This window comes from Lontra canadensis, unplaced genomic scaffold (genome assembly GCF_010015895.1).
Source record: "Lontra canadensis isolate GAN:19392208 unplaced genomic scaffold, GSC_riverotter_1.0 scaffold43, whole genome shotgun sequence".
Lineage (NCBI taxonomy): Eukaryota > Metazoa > Chordata > Mammalia > Carnivora > Mustelidae > Lontra > Lontra canadensis.
Window position 1 is genome coordinate 4,921,054 of NW_022631037.1, and position 7,874 is coordinate 4,928,927.

Sequence of the window (7,874 nt, forward strand, 5' to 3'; positions counted from 1 at the left end):
GCTGAGGGTTCCTGGGACACACTTGGAGTAGTCAGCGAAAGTATTTAACCATCTGGATTGTGAAGACTGGGGGCGGCCTGTGTTGGAAGTGGGATCAGTGTCAGGTGGTGTGGTGAGGCTTGGAGCACATTGATCCTGGCCACCCACGTCTGTGGATCCTAGTTGAAGCAGAGCCCTTAATGTAGCTTCTATTTGAAAACATAACAAAGAATACACTTTTAAAAATTGAGGGTTTAAAAAAAATTCCCATTATAGAACATTTGGAAAATATAGAAAAGATAAAGGGAAGAAGGATCATCCCTCTTGCACCCCAAAGACAACCTGTGTTTGCACATCTTGGCACATTTTTTCCATTAATTTCTATGAAAACTGTGGTTTGCTTTTTTCTACAAGTAATTTTGATTATATGGTAGATATAGTCTCTGTCCGGCTATTTTTTTCATTTACAAAATAACTTTTACACGTTTTTATGCATTTATATCTAACAGTTGCATAATGTTCCATTCCAGGAAGACAGTTCACTGTTGGGAACTTACCTCTGTTTTTGGCTCTTTGTCTCTAATATTTTGCTATGATATATAGTTCCTCTGTTTAGGTTTATCTCCTCAGATTCTCACATTTAGGAAAAGAATATGAACAGTTTAAGGTTTATGGAAGTTTTTTTTAAAACAATCGTAGTCTCTCTTTCCTAAGTGAAAATCATCTGGGAAATTTATCTGTGTAAGGGCAGATTAATAGAGATTACCACGTCTGAGGAAGACATTCTTTTTCTTTTTTTAAAGATTTTATTTATTTATGTATTTGAGAAAGAGAGAGAGCGCATGTGCCCATGAGTGGGGGAGGAGGGGCAGAGGGAGAGGGAGGGGAAAGAATCTTAAGCAGACTCCCCGCTAATCCCCGAGCTCATCATGGGGCTCCATCTCAGGACCCTGAGATCATGACCTGAGCCTAAAACAAGAATTGTATGTTTAACCTACTGAGCCACCCAAGGGCCCCAATAGCTCATTTCTTTTTAGTGCCATATACTATTCCATTGTCTGGAATATTATCACAGTTTATTGATCCATTTACGTATTGAAGGACATCTCGTTTGCTTCCAAGAACTGGTAATTATGAATAAGGCGACTACAGACATCTGTGTGTGGGTTTTTGTATGGATATAAGTTTTCAACTCACCTGGAGAAATGTCTTCTCTTTAAAAATACTTTTTTGGGGCGCCTGGGTGGCTCAGTGGGTTAAGCCTCTGCCTTCAGCTCAGGTCATGATCCCAGTGGGCCTGGGATCGAGCCCCACATCAGGCTCTCTGCTCAGCAGGGAGCCTGCTTCGCCTTCTCTCTCTGCCTGTCTCTCTGCCTACTTGTGATCTCTCTCTCTCTCTCTGTTAAATAAATAAATAAAACTTTAAAAATACTTTTTCTATCTTGCTTTTTTTTAACCCTTTCCCCTCCCCCTTTCTCTCTCTCATTCTCTCTCTCTCAATTTTACTCTATTTTTCTAAAACATTTCCATTGTTCTTTCTTTTTATTGATTTTTTTAATTTCTAAGAACTTTTGTTGATTTGATTTTGGAAAATTCCTTTTTTTTTTTTTTTTTCAACAGTATCCCGTTCACATTTCATGGGAGCAGAAATGTTCTCTTGCCTCGCAGAGGATAGTGTTGGATAGTTTTTTTTCTCCTTCTCGCCTCCCACAGTCTCTGTATTGCTGCACGTTGCTTTTCCTTCTGGTTTCCTTTGTCTTCATCTTCTAGTAAGAGGTTTTCACTGATCTCTCATGAACCTCTGGGGGATTCTAATGCAGCTTAAGTTTAGAGAACCACTGCCAGAGGGTCTCTTCACCTCCCTGAAACTGATGATCCCAAATGAAATCCCACAGAGAAAAACAACACAGGTTTCAGTATCTTTTCCCCAGAAGAATTGAGCTTTTCTCTCCTAGTTGAAGGCTTAGCACTTTTCCTGAATGAAGTGTAATATGACAGCAGCCTTTAGAAGTGGTTTCACAAGTTATTTGGTCCGTGCTCCACTCCCCCAGTGTATTGATTTGTACCACCGTACGTTCCTACACTTTGCCAGTGCCCCTGTCATTACTGTTTAGCTTGGAGGGCAGCCTGGCACTGGCCATCGGGAATCCGACGCTGACCTTGGCTGTCCTTACCTGTTGGGCAGATGTAAATTGGGGCCAATGTCCTGAACCCAGAGCAGAAATCACAGCCCACTTGTGGCAGCAAGCAGCAGGCCAGCAAGGTTCCTGTCCAAGGCCAAACCATCTTACCATTGTATTACTGCTCCAAACAGGAAGGTGTGTGTTTGTGTAGAAGTACAGAGGATATGAAAAGGGAAGCCAAGGGCATGGGGTGTGGAGACAGAGCAGGGACATCAACTCCTGTTGAAAAGGGGCCGTATTTTCTTTTCTAATAAAGATGGATTTTTATTTCAACAATATACAGTATTATGTACCTTAATATGTGTTTGATTAATCTCTGTATCATTTGGTCACTGAGGACAGTTTTATAGATCTTCTGTCACGGGTCTTAGAATGGAATGGGTATGAAAATATAAGAAAAGTGATTCACAAAGAGAAGGAGGAATAATAATAATCATGCTGCTAATAACAACAATAACAGGGATTTCCAAATATTAGATCCTTCCTGTATCTGTCAAGTACTTTACAAATACATTCTCTTTTTCAATTAATTTGTTTTTAGAATGAACTTTTCTATTTATGATTATTATTTTTAATTTTCTTTATTTAAGTTCTCAAAACACAGTGAGAGGTAAGTTATATTATAATTATCATTCTTTTCTTATAAATGAGGAGACAGTAATCTCGATAGTCAAGAAACCAGCCTGATTACAGCTTCACTATAACCCAGGTGCTAATCTCGGAGCCCGGATTCATCGATGACTCTGTGTTCCACAATCTTGGCCATGGTACCACGTGGCCTACACAGTAGATACTCCTTAACTTTTAGAATTTTTTTTTTTTAATTTATTTGACAGACAGAGATCACAAGGAGGCAGAGAGGTAGGCAGAGAGAGAGGAAGGGAAGCAGACTCCCTGCTGAGCAGAGAGCCCGACTCGGGGCTCGATCCCAGGACCCCGGGACCATGACACGAGCCGAAGGCAGAGGCTCTAACCCACTGAGCCACCCAGGCGCCCCGATACTCCTTTACTTTTGAGTGAAGCTTCTGTCAGGACCCTGTCGTGGACTTAGACCCAAGAGCACCCAGGTTTGGACACACTACCCGTCTCCTGAGAAGCCCCGTAGTGCTTAGCTGTTGTCAGAGTGAGGCTGTGTAACAAACCACTCCTAGACCCCGTGGCTTAAAGTAACAGTCACGTCATCCTAAGGACCTACAGGTTATGGGCGGCTGGGCTTCCTGCTGTGGTGGCTGGAGGCCAGGCAAGGTGAGTGGGCCTGGGTTGGGTGAGTGAATTGCTCGGTAGGCTGAGCTCCTTGCTCAGATCCCTTCCATCTGAGTTAATTCTGAGACTCAGCTTGGTTGTGGCGGTGGGGGGGCGGGGGGCAGCTGTTTGGGGGAAGCTCTTCTTGCAGCAATGGCAGAAATGCGAACGGACGTGCCTGGGGGCACACACACATGGCATGTACCCTTGTTTGTGCTGTGTCTGATACCATCCCATTGTCTGAAGCAAGGCCCTTGGTTGAGTCTGTGGTCAAAGGGCAGGACTGCAAAGTCCTACAGCAAAGACATGTATGTGGTGGTGGAGACGGGTCGATGCGGGTGCTCTCACCCACCACACTTGCCCACACCTCATACCTGTCTACACAGCGTGCCTATCAAGGAACCTGTGTATGGTTCACGGGCAGTTTATGCAGGGACTATAATAAAAATTACAAGAGAATTGTGTGTATACTGTAAAAATACAAGAGTTTATAGTCTAGTGGGAAAGGTAGTAAAAAAAAAATGAAAACAACTGCAAAAAGGAATATTAGAATTTATTTAATTGACTCTGGGCCTCAAGAATGTGGGCACATTATAATTCTCTTCGGACAGATTCAGCATCTTTCCATCATTTTGTTTTTGTTTTTAAAGATGTTTCCCTGTTCTCTGAAGTTTCTCTAGCTGACCGAATTAGAAATCACTGTCTTGGGGCACCAGGGTGCCTCAGTCATATGGGCATCTGACTCTCGGTTTCAGCTTGGGTCCTGATCTCATGGCTCATAGGATTCAACCCCTCATTGAGTTTCATGCTCAGTGGGAGTCCTCTTGGGTATTCTTTCCTTCTGCCCCCACCCCTGCTTATTTACAAATAAATAAATCTTAAAATAAAGACATCACTATCACATCCTTTAAAAAAAAAAGATTTTATTTATTTATTTGAGGGACAGAGCATGAGGGGGAGGGGATGAAGGAGTAGGAGAAGCAGAGTTCTGAGAACTTGGGTAGTAGCCTTCGTTCTGTGGATAACTGGTAATGCCGCTTTCCTAACCCTTAGCGTCTAAGGAAAACCTTGAGATTGATTAAGATCCTAAGAAAACAGTCTGAGGCACAGCAGTGCCATCTCTCCATCTCCAACGGATTCTCTGGTAGTCCTGGAAACTTTTAGAAGAGCCAACCTCGGTGGCCTTGAGTTTCTTTCCCCATGACCTTGGTTGTCCCTGGTTCTGTTCTCTAGGCTGCCACCTTGTGGAGCTTTTGGGATATGCATGTTCAATGGAGAGCCCTGTAGATTGATCTAATTGATCTGCCAGATGCTTTCCCTGAGAATCAGGGGTAGGGGGTAGGAAAGAATTCTCCTCACCCAAGTGACACTCATTACAAAGCGACCTTCCTCTTTCATTTTTCCTATAGTTACCCCTTAAGGACAATATTGGCAGAGGGACATTTGAATGGCCCAGCCATCACATCTGGAGAACCCTCTGCCCCTTCCCTTGAGACCTTGAGCCAGGATCCCAGGATGAGATACAGTTGCCTGACTGTCTCTAGTAGCGCCTCTCCAGTCCTCCAGAGGTTACTTTTTCCCTTTTCTTAATTACAAAGGTAGTACATGGTTCACTAGGCTTATAGTCCAGTGGAAGAGACAGATTTTAAAAAGTAAACAAAACCAATATTTACACATTCTGGTAAGTGCTATGAAATGGAGTGGAATGGTGGGATGGGGGTGTGGTCAGGGAGCTTTTATTAGGTTGGTAAAGGCAGGCTTGCCTGAACAAGAGAACTTTCAGATCAAAACCTGAAGGATGAGAAGGATCCAGCCATTAAAAGAGTGAAGAAGATCATATGCAAAAGTACTGAGGTGGGAAAGAGTTTATTAAGTTGAAAATAACTGTGTGTGTCTAGATTGCAGTGAGCTAGAGGGGAGTGGTCAGAGTGGGGCTGGAAAGGAGAGCAAGTGGAGATACCACAGGGTCCTGTGGTGCATGGTAAGGATTCTGATTTCATTCTGAGTCCAGTGAGAAGAAAGGATACTTTTTAAAAAAGATTTTATTTATTTATTTGAGAGAGACAGAGAGAACACGAGTAAGGGGAGGGGCAGAGAGAGAGGCAGAAGCAGACTCCCCACTGAGCAGGGAGTCCCATGATGATGACACAGGGCTCGATCCCAGGACCCCGGGATCACAACCTGAACCAAAGACAGACACTTAACTGATGGTGCCACCCAGGTGCCGCAAGAAAGAATTCTTAATCAGGGAAGTGATGAGGCCCATTTTCTATTTTAAGTAGGTCATCTTCTCTGCTGCATGCAGAATGGATCAAAGTGAACAGGAAGGGAAGTTGGGAGACCAGTTGGGAACCTGGTGCCGGAAGCTGGGTGAGGAGCAACAGTAACCTAGACCCAGGGGGTGGCCATAAAGATGGAAGGATCTAGACCCATGCTGTTGAATATGGTAGCCACCAGCCATATGCAGCTACTGAGCACTTGAAATGCATGAGTGTAAAAATACCTACCAGATTTTGAGGGCTTGGTACAAAACAACTCACAAAGTGTCTCATTAAGAATTTGCTTAGCTTCCTTACATATTGACATAATCATATTTTGGACATTTCATGATGCATAAAATAGAATATAAAAAATTTCACCTACTTCTTGCTTTAAAAAATGGGGCTGCTAGAAAAATTTAAATTATGTATGTGGCTTGTATCATAGCTCACATTTTTTTTTTTTGAACACTGCTGATATGGACAAAAGTTACTGAATTTAAAAAATATTTTTCGGGGCACCTGGGTGGCTCAGTGGGTTAAGCCGCTGCCTTTGGCTCAGGTCATGATCTCAGGGTCCTGGGATTGAGTCCCACATCGGGCTCTCTGCTCGGCAGGGAGCCTGCTTCTCTCTCTCTCTCTCTCTCTGCCTGCCTCTCTGTCTACTTGTGATCTCTGTCAAATCAATAAATAAAATCTTTAAAAAAAAATATTTTTCTAGCAAATTTACATTGGATACATTAGAAATTTCTACCTAGGTATAAATTTCCTCCTTCTGGCTCACTGAATGTATTTATTTGATGTAACAAAACAATACAGTTATTGTTCGATTCCAACCACAAAGAACAAAAGCAATGAAAAATTTGCCAATGCACATTAAAAAACCCCAGGATGTTTAACACGACAAATATCTAGTCCTAAAATAATGTTCCTAAAATTCCTCAGTTATTGAAAACTATATAAAAACAGAAGGGATGGTTAACAGTGACAGAGACATAAAACCAAAGATCTAACTCTGAGCAACTTCGCTGACAAGGCATGATTTTTCTGCCTTGTTTACAATCTGCTCGAACTGTCTTTATACCAACAGAGTGGACAGAGCATTTAGGTTCATATCAGTTACACAACATTAGCATTAATTCGGACAACTACAGAGAGGGCATTGTTTTCCTTTGAGCTGCCCAAGCGAGAACAGAAACAGCAGATCATTTCTCTGAATTGAGGATTTCGTCCCCATAAATGCCACATGACTTCCAGACATATTTTTAGAATATATTTAATCATTTTTTAGGTAATATTTACAGATGAGTTGAACTTAAAAGGATGTCAGCTTACCGAGATTCTATTGTCTTTACAAAAACAATCTGAAGTCTGCACTGGGGGCTGCTTACCCCTCTTATTGACAGCATGTTGCGGGAGGCCCTTTAGGGTGTAACGAACGGGAAGAGCAGTGGCCTTTAAAGACTGAAGAGATTGGCTCGACTTCCGCATCCGTGATGTGTGGACTTGATCATGGTCTTGTATCTCTGAACCTCACGTCCGTCCTTGTAAAATGGAGATGGTGCTCGCTGCCATTTAACCCTCATCTTTAATCACCCCCACAAGATAGGCAGGAAACCGAATTTCAGAAAGGGTAAGGATTTACGAAGTTTACGTTGCTAGAAAGAGGTGAAGCCAGGACATGAACCCTGGTCTTTTTGGCTCCACAGTCAGCTGAAACCCCCCCCCCCCCTTTACGATGCCCCTTGCCAATTTCCCTGCCTACCTTTGAAACTCTCAGGAAGGTCAAATCGAATGAACGGGCTTTGGAGAAATGCCACACCGTGGGCATATGGAAGAGCTGATTAACGAAAGAGATGCAAACAGTCGGAGCATACTCTGAAGCTACACACACAGAACACCTACCGTAGGGTGTAGCTATGTCTGTTTAAACGAAGGGAATATCAGTGTTGTTTTCTCAGATTCATGCTTTGAACGTCACATCGCAGAGGGGTAATTTCCTTGCTCAGGATGAAAACTGACAGGGATTCAGAGGAAAATAGTTCAGTGGTCATACTAAAAACTCGGAGTCAGATGCACTTAGCATCATACCGTAAGTGGAGTTAGTCACAGCATAAACAAGCTTGGGGCCAGACGTGGCTTCCTTCAAGTAGGCTGGCCCATCGGGGGCGGCATTCATTCTGCAAGGAGCCGAGACAGGAACTAAGGCAGC